Here is a 10,192-nt window from a genome sequence, read left to right on the forward strand (position 1 = left end):
TGCAACTTTAGTGAGGGACTACCGTGCGTTGTTGTCTTGGTGTGGTGTGGGACTGTTGTTGTTGCTGTTGTTTTGCTGCCTTGTCCAAGCTTGCATTTAGTGTTGAAAAATATGCAGGAATTTATGTACTTATGCAATTTGTACTGATATACTTTATATATACTGGTTCATGAAGATTGTCTTCGCCAGGCAAAAGTTTTCAAATATAATAATTAACCTGATATGATTTTTTACAATTTTTATCTACGATCAGACACTAACAACCTACCCAAACATTGGTGTTTTTCCATAAAAATATTGTTGACGACTTGATTCAACTTCTCATATTTAAAGACGTACCCATTGGAAAACGTAAAATTTTAATATTGTTATTTTATTAGAAAGAACAAAACTCTATGAACTTAATACTCTATGAGGGGAAGCTTCTATCTTTTACCGTTTTCCAATTATTCAGATTTGAACATCATACAATGCATATTATTTGTACAAAACCGATTTAACCCGTGATATCTCAAAAACAATTAAAGAGAGAACAGTAGTTGTCGCTTTAATTGTATTTGCCGTCGAACGCTCCATCAAACGAAAAAAAAACCCAATCTTATATTTTGAACGGTTTCTGAATGTTACGCACACACATGTTTATGGGGCAATAAAAATCGAGAGTTGGGGGCCTTCAAATGAAAAATCGCGGATTTTCAGATTGTTCCTGATGTTTGTGTCCGAAAAGCTACAAATGAACCTTATGGCGGGACCCCGGGGTCCCGAATAAACGGAAGTCAAAATCGTAATTCACTTATTTATTTGTGGCGACTCCGCGCACATAAACACCGCGACCCACCTGGCGCGGATCATTCTGTTGTCGTGTCGTGTCCATGCGCAGCAGCGAGGACGAATGCGCAGAGCAGCTGAACAAGCGAATGCACTGCATGCTCGAGTATGGGCATGATCATAAGTCTTATCCAAAGCTGCTCAAACTGCCTACACGACTTGAGTCCTCTATTTGTCATCACGGTATGCACAATACAGTGAAACTGCTCTCTTATTTTCATTATTATTTGTGACCTAACAATGTCTGCCGCCAGGATCAATCGATGACAATCCTATTACCTGCAGATATTTAACAAATGAGATGCATTGCACCGTTAATTCCTCCTGTTTGATAATACTTCTCTTGTCCGTATGCATCTGTGCAGATAGGTTTTTTTTGTGGTTAAGCCGTAGTCCCCACGTACCGTTCGTATCAATGCAGATAAGAGCAGCGGCGACCCACTACTCTGTAGAGTAACATTGGTATAAACGCTTGTTACAATCTGAACAACGCATACTATTTTAAGTACTGTTTACAAAGTGTGTTCACAAATCCACACTGAGAAACACGATGATTGACAGAGGGGTGCAATTTTTTTTTCGACAGTGTATTTAAATTGAGGTACTGCAGGTAAGTAGTTTCAGTTGTAAAGGCGACATAGCTTAACAAGACAACACGTGCCACCATCCTTCAACCCCATTGGTGAAAAAGAGGAAAGTTGTTGTTTACATTATAATTTGATGTTTATGCGAGAGCCGGGGGCTTATGGGTAACGGGGGTCCCGCCCAAAGGTTCATTTGTTCAAATTTTCAGTTTCCTACCTTGTCAAGAAATACCCTACATATGTTTGAGACATATGTAGGTCTTTATTTAATTAGATTTTAGTGACTTGCTTACCTTTGCACTCCTATCGTCATTTTGGAGTTTGTTGTTGGAACTTTATGTAACTTTCTGACCCTGTGCCCTTACTGGACATCTGCTAAAAAGAGCCTCAGATCTCATCGGAATTCTCCTCCAGTCTACATAAATATTCTGATTAATCCAGACCAGTATCCATCGAGACCATTCCTCGTTAGAAGCAGTCTTCATTGGGAGCTGTTAACTTTCGAACCAGGCATAATGAGCCGTTAACTTTATAACCAGTCTTAATTGTAAGCAGTTAATTTCATAGATAAATCTTAATTAGAACCAGTTAACTTCATAACAAGTCTTAATTGTAAGCAGTTAATTTAATATATAAATATTAATTGGAACCAGTTAACTTCATAACCAGTCTTAAAATATATATATAGAAAAACTGCTTCTATTTTACGAGGAAAGGTCCACTGAGCTTTACAGCTCTTTTTCAAAAGCGACCTGCCCAATTAAGTGGTTTCTCATTATCATGTGGACAATTTATAGCGGCAGCCAAATGCTCTAAACGCGTGTTTAGAACCGGAGGACCTGGAGAAAAATCCACGCGACCACAGGGAGAACGTGCAAACTCCAAATGTACAAGTGTAAGGGTCGGGGAAGAATCCACGACCTGCTGCATACCAAGTGAGGTAGTTAATATCAAGCCACCGCCGCGTCTTCATGATGACCAATTAACGTCGGTATAAAATTAAATAAATCACGACGTTTCGGGCACAACACAAGCGTCCGTCATCAGGTGGGAAAGCTTTCCCACCTTAATTAGGACCAGTTAACTTCATAGCTGGTCTTAATTCATACCAGTAAACTCTACAACCATTCTTCGTTAGGATCATCATCTTCGTCATTGTACAAATCACAACTCTGACCGAGTGATGTGGTAAACGGATTGGGAGAGATGGGGAAAGACGTTGAGGAACAGGGTGAGGAAGGGGGTGAGAAACAGAGTGAGTAGGAGGATGAGGATGAGGAGTGAGGAGGAACAGAGTGAGTAGGAGGGTGAGGAGTGAGGATGAGGGTGAGTGACAGAGGCAGCCGAGTAAGAGAGTAGGTGGTGAGTGAGGAGGGTGAGTAAGTGACATCGGAGAAACAGAACGGAGGAGGAGCAGGGTGAGGAAGAGGAAAAACGTTATTGAGGAACAGAGTGAGTGGGTGACAGTGTGAGGAGGAGGAGTCTAGGAGGAGTAGAGTGGATGAATAATAAAAATGTTATAATAAACTCAGTTTCATACAGCGCCTTTCAAATTGGTAATCTCAGAGGTAAAAATATATATAAAAATAAAACACCGACACACCAGTAAAACCCCAATCACAATAAAAACCGAAGATAAACCAATATGGAAACGTAGGCAACTAGCATTGGTGCTCAGGGAAGCTACTGCTATAAAAAAACAAAAAAGCTGGTTACAATATATATCACGTTACCCATGAAATAGAATCAGTCGGAGATAAAAGCACGTGTTTAGGCTTAATTTAAAAGAACCGACCGAGGTAGAGGTCTCTGATGTGGAGGGAGAGACGACTGCCGATAGTAGCGAGGAACTCGCCTGACTGAAGTGTGGTCTTTGTGTTGACTCGTTCCGGGCTCCTCCGAAATAAGGCAAAACCTGGATGGCAGGGAGGCCCTCACACACACACAGACTGGCCTAATGAGGACAGGCTCGAAAAATGTATCGGTCCTAAGGTAAGAGTCTATTTTAATGTTAATTGGTTCTAAATTGTTGACTGGTTCTTAAGTTAGCTACGGCAAATTAGGGCGAGTTCCAAAGAGGGCCAAGCCCCATCGAGACTGGTCTCAATAAATAGCGGCCCTAACACTGGTACCAAGATGAGCAGCGACCAGGATGGACCATGAAGGGACTTGCCTTTCATAAAAGTAAACACAAATCAACAAATGAGCAGTAGCGCCGGTCAGCGACCCATCAAAGAGAGTCCTGGGCATGAGCCGGTCTGGATGAGTAATGGTCAATAACCAAATGGAACTGGTACCACTCTAAACGAGTATTGGTCAGTGACTGATCCAAGCCAGCACTGAACAGGGATGAGTACTGGTCAGTGACCAGTTATGAATGACTACTGGTCAGTGACCAGGATGACCGGTGATCATTAAAAACCGATTCTAACAATGACCCGGTCCTGCTCGAGACTGATGTGAATGCAGGAACAAAGGAGGCTGGTCCAAGAGCGTACCAGTCGCAGGGACTCTCTGGAGCCAGCAGGAGCAGCGGCGGTGGTGGCAACAGCGGTGGCTGCGGCGGTGCGTCCGCGCGTGAGTGAAGTGGCCGCATGGGTGGCCTTGGGGCTAAGGTCCAGCCAGACCCCCCCGCCGCCCCACACCACAATTGCTCCACCAACCTTAGAGCATCCTCTGTGTCAACAGGAGCGCACCTCCACCTGTCCCGCTATTAACCACCTCCCACCGGGTCCTGTCAAACGGCACCGCGTAATTACACGGCGCCATGAAACTACCTTGGCTTTTGTTTTCGTGGCGGTGGTGGAAGGGGAGGGCCCCTTGGGCTTGAGGGTGGTGTGAGATCGAGGCGTGTGCGACGGTTTTGTTCGTCGTGGGCAGCAGCGGCGAACGTCTGAACCGGGCCCCTGGGTCTCCCCTAAGTTGACTCGGCCTCAAATGAGTGCCTGGTGTGATGCGTAGACGTCAGGACTTAGAAAAGGAAGGCAGCCAGGCGAGGTACTGGCGGTCACACCACCAACTTGTGCGCCGTGCCGGCCTTCGTAGATGCTCGCTAACAGCGGAACTTGCCCCTAGATTATACGGGAGAGCTTTGCCTTCATTGTGTGCGCATTCAGGAAGTCATGGAAATGAGTAAACTTGCCAAAAAAGAGACTGGATCACAGTGTGAGGAGCTCACATATGCTTCAATGATCTGGACACAGTCCCATCATCAGTGAACTCCTCCGGCAGGCGAGGCCATTTTGGGTGGGTCACGTATTCCGCATGCCCAGCCACCACATGACCAAGCAGCTTCTGTTTCGCCAGATAGAGGAAGTTAAAAAGTTGCGCATGGACTAGACAAGAGATGGGCTGCAGACGACGAGTACCAGCAGTATCCAGATTGGCCTCTGTGGATGGCTATAACGATGAAGATGATCATTATTATGGCTATAATGATGATGGTGATCATTCATGATGGCTGTCATAATGATGGTGGTGATGATTATTACAATGATGATGATAATAAATTATGGTTATAATGATGATGGTAATGACGATGATCATTATTGTAATGGCTATGACGGTGCTCGTTATTGTGGTGGTGGTGATGATGGTTGGTGACGCGTGGGAGGCCGCTGGGCCACGCTCGGGCTCCATAAATGGGTCCGTAAACCACTCCGTTATGACCCGGTCCAGCTGTCCCTCCGTGCGCATGAAGCAAACAAGACTTGCGGCGCCGGGGAGGAGGAGGTTCAGCCCTCTGAGCGCTCCCCGCCGTTCGTCGTGGTCTCGGTGGGCTATGGGTGCGACCGGGGATCAATCGGCAGGAGTTTATTTACTTGTGCAATTCTTACAGTCTGTTCTCTTGTAACGCCGCGTGTTCTCGTAACGCGTGATTGGATATATAAAGCGAGCAATGTATTATAGGGAAAACTTTTTTATAAGGCGGATGGAAATTGGATAGAACGCGATCGAGCGAGCGAAACTACGCAGCAGCGTGAGCAGGAATAAGTGTTCGTACGGCTGCCTCGAGGTAGCATTACCACACAAGGCATTGGGATGCTGCTGGGTGCTTCTAGATGCTACCCAGGTGCCTTAGTGTTTGTTCGGCCTGCGTTACGCATCTCACGTGTTATCGCGGACTGTGCTTTACCTTATATATTATTTATTACGAGGCGATTATTTCATAAAGCGGTGTTCTTCAGGATCGTAACTACTACCGCCACGTTATAGAACACAGACTCTACTTTATTTATATTTATTTTTAGCGACTTGCGTACCTTTTTTTTATCTTGCTCTCATGTTTTGTATCGATTGTTGTCGGTGTAACTCGCCGACCCCACGCCCCAACTGGACAGCTGTGAAACGAGGGCTTCACAGCGCATCAGATTCCTCCTCCAATGTAAATAATCATTCCGATTCTGAATGTGTTCTTAGGCTACAGCCGGTACAAGTCTATAAAATAAATAACGTTCATAAAATCGTATCCCCAGAGCAAATACAATGAACGTTTTGTATTGTTGTTATCATCGAGAGGCTGGGGAGGTGGTGGAATGTGTGTGCATATGTACATAAATTCCTGGTTCCAATTCAGATGTATACATTAAATTAAATGGTCCTAATTAAGACTAGTTATGAAGTTAACTGGTTCTAATTAAGCCTGGTTATGAAGGTAACTGGTCCTAATTAAGACTGATTTTAACGAGGAATGGTCTCGATGGGCACTAGTCTGTATTAATCAGAATATTTGGTTAGACTGGAGGAGGAGGAATCCGATAAGCAATGAAGCTCTTTTCACAGATGTCCAGGACAGGCATAAGGTCAGCAAGATTCAATAACACACAATACAAAAACACAACAGGAGTGCAAAGTAGATCAAAGGTAAGCAAGTCACTAACATATATAAAGTATATCAGTACAAATTTCATAAGTATGTACTTCCCATGTTTCAATACCAAATGCAATATTGGGTGAGGCAGCAAAACAACAGCAACAACAACAGTCCCAGACCACGCCAAAACAACAACACACAGTAGTCTTCTCACTAAAGTTGCACATTAACAGTGAACTCTCGATACGTGGATCAAACATATCAGTGGACACCGGTGTACGGCAGCAAGAGCAATGTATGTGAATGCCGTCGCAAGAGGGTCACACGTTTGGCGCAAGGGTCCTTCGCTGACTATGTGTAACGAATGAATGAACGATCAAATGCACGGATCAAATTTGCAAATGAAGTTGTATCCAGCACTTATGTTGCCTCGGAGGCGTCCATCCTTCACTGCAAGTGACATTCCTATTGCTATTCGTCTTTGGGATGCGCACAGCGAACAAACCTCCTCCCCGTTCCTCACCCTCTACAGCTCCTGCGTCTTACAAACTGAATACCGAGGGCTTAAGGCCGATGAATAACTTCCGAGTTTCTGAAAGGGGCCTTTGTGTTGATGCCCAGCTGTGCGTGGTGGACGCTATAAAGAGGGATTCGGTTGTAAACTGAATTGTTACGCGCAAAGTTTTGGGGTGCAGATTAATGTGTGTGTTGTTATCATGTCTGGGCTTGAGTCTCATTCTCTCAAGTTGCACGCAACTAAGAGGTCTTGTGTAGAGTCTCCCCACGCACTCCAACGCACTGCAGCCAGCTCCACCACGTGATGTTAACGATTCTGCTGGGGCCTACTTCAAAAAGCCGATGGACTGGGCCCCCTCCACCCCCACTGTTGGGAGGGTTTCTAAATCGGCCCCCCTTGTGGCCTGCAAAAGGCCACTTGCCCCGCTGGGATCTCGCCGCCTTCACGATTCTGATGATGACGATGTTGACGATTGCAGGCACGGAGTTGTATAAGGCCGTTCTACCCACCCAACCACCCACGTCAAGTCAAATCAGTTTCATTTTTACTCACATACACAGTGCCGTGGTTCTGGCACAAATCTGTCAACGTTCCACGATTATTCTGATGACGATGATGGTGATGATGGCTGATGTGGAGCTGTTGAAGGCCGTTCTACGCACCCATGTCAAGTCAATTTGATTTTTGCTTACAGTGTCGCATTTCTGGCAACAAATCTGTCACCGTTCCACAATGTCTCAAGAGTATAAAAGTCACCGGGACTGCTCGTTCACCGACGAATCCAGCTCGGTCCCAGGTCGCCATAACCCCCTGGACTGACGTCGCTCGGAGCCAGGATCTCAGCAGGGCTGCCTCGGTGTCTTGAGCCCTCCAACGAGCCAGCCACCCACGTCTGCAGTTCGTACTTGTTGACAAGTCTCTCTCTCGAGAGAGAGAGAGCAGGGTAATTGGAGTCTCAGTCGCAAGAGTTGATGATCTGCGTCATCACAGTGACAAAAGAAACAACACAAAGACGAGAGCAATAATGAAAGCAAATAGGAACCGGAGCAAAACAGCATACGTTTTCTTACTATTTTAATTTTACCAGGTAAAGCCCACTGAGCTATGAGCTCTTTTATAGAAGCGACCTGGCCGCAAATCATAGCTCAATGAAGTGGCTTATCATGTGGACATTTATAGCAGCCAAATACTCCGAACGCGTGATGTTGATTCTAAATGTGGAGAAAAAAGAACCAAGGACCCCAGAGAAAAATCCGCACGACCACATCCAGCGCTGCATTAGCTTCCGGTCGCCTAACGAATACATTACAAGGTCGCACTCATTACACACAGAATGCGTGCCACAAATAAACAACAATACTTTACTAAACCATCATGCTAACTACTCGCAGCAGCAGCTTTTGGCTAGCCATCGAACAAAGATGGTCACCACATCACGTGCTTTCAGATGCGCTCCTACAACCGTCCGGAACGCTCTTCCTTCCGATATTAGAAAGCCACTGGAGCAATGCACTTTTACATATACAGTAGATTGACCACTTATTTCTTTAAAACTGCTTTTTCTATTTAGTTTGTTGTCCTCCTGCACCTCCGATTAGCGTGGTTGGCTACTTACGGTGCGAAAGAAGTTAAACGTGCAAACTTCAAATATATACTGTAGGCGTCAGGGTCAGGCTCAAACCCAGGCGAGCGAGATAACATCTCACCAAAAAGAAATGGGAGCAAAAACAACTGCATTACAGAATAAGTAAAAAAATCGTAGATAACATATCATTCTATGAACAAATGTTGGTTCGGACAAATTACTTTTCAAAACCGTTCGAAGTGCTGAGCTACAGAGGCATCAATGCCGATTGAGTGAGCTCAGTGTGGTGTGGTCAGTGACGCCAGCCATCGGTCACGTGTCACTGTGAACAAGTTACAGTTGGCTCTCTTGTACCGCCGCGTGTTTTTATAACGCGAATTGGATACAACGCGATGAATATATTCGGGAACACATTTTTTATAACGCCGATGCGAATCGAAAAGAACACAATTGAGTGAATGGAACTGCGTTGCGGGAGTAGGAATCAGCGGTTGTACGACTGGGTCGGCGAAGCATCGTCACACGAGGCAGCGGGATGCTGCTGGATGCTTCTAGATGCCACCCACGCGCCTCGGTCTTTGTTCAGCCTGCGTACTCATCTCACGTGTTATCGCAGACTGTGCTTTACCCCTATGTTCTTCAGGGACGCAACTACTACCGCCACGTTATAGGAGAATAGACTACTTTTTACACGCTTTTATTTAACTCCATCTGTCTGTTGTTGTTGTTATCGTATCCTCAAATCTTGTAACTCAATTTTAACCCACTTCCCAATGTGGTATCGACAAAAAAATTGGTATACTTATGCCATACTAATGACAATACTATATTCTATCAATATATATATTTTGAAACGTTATTTTTCTATGTTATGTTTCGGCTTGGGTCTAATTGTCCACACTCAACTGACGTTGGCTGTAAATCACCACGGCCCCTTACGTTATGGCAAGCTTCGGGGCCACTTCTTGCAGTCGTGGAGTTTTGCCATTACGAGTACGGTACATTTAATAAAAGTGTAATATGAGGACATATCCGGGTTGCTGTTGGATTACACCTCATACGATGATTTGCTCTGCCGGTCCTGGCCCATAGCCAATGGGGAGAAGTCTAGGGGCGTGGCCCTGACGTAATGGGAAGGTGACATCTGTAAGTAGAGGATTGGTTCTGCTGGCTTTAGCCACAGCCAATGGGGGGACGAGTCAGGGGCGCGGTCCTGGGAGCGTAGCATGGAGTCTAGAAGATTCCATAGAGGCTAACCAGGATTGGTGGAAAGGTACCACGTGACCCAGGTATTAAAAGGGGTGGAGACGAACAACACGTGGTCAGATCTGGAACGAACGGAGGGTGAGGCGACGCTGGAGCGGGGTCCAGGCTGCCACGTGGCCACGCGTGTCTCTCTCTCCCTCTCACGCTGTCTGTCAGCAGCGTGAAGGAGTAAGATGGGAGTGTTGTGAACGAAAGACAAATAAAGACCGGATTCCAGAAGTCACTTCCACGACCTTTATTACAAAAGCGTGTTTTATAAAAAAAGTTTTTTTTATATTACTTATTTATAGTCCCAGTCTCGTCACTGGTCGAGACTCCAGAACGGAGGGGACACGTCGACTGAGGAGACGAAGCCACGAATTCTAGCCCCTTGCGCAGAGGCCGTGGATTCTTTCGGGTGGATGGTCGTGCGCGGGAGGGTGTTTACGTGGAAAGGAGGCCTCTATCGAGCAGGGGATTGATCACGGCTATCCATGATGATGGATCACCGAGATGACTAAGGACCGTCCATAATTGATGTCACGCGATTCTGGACGATTTTTGACCCCCCCGCCCCCCCTCGTCACACAGCGTCACAAAAAGTCAGACCCCCCCTCAAA

This window comes from Lampetra planeri, chromosome 61 (assembly GCF_965212315.1).
Source record: "Lampetra planeri chromosome 61, kcLamPlan1.2.h2, whole genome shotgun sequence".
Lineage (NCBI taxonomy): Eukaryota > Metazoa > Chordata > Hyperoartia > Petromyzontiformes > Petromyzontidae > Lampetra > Lampetra planeri.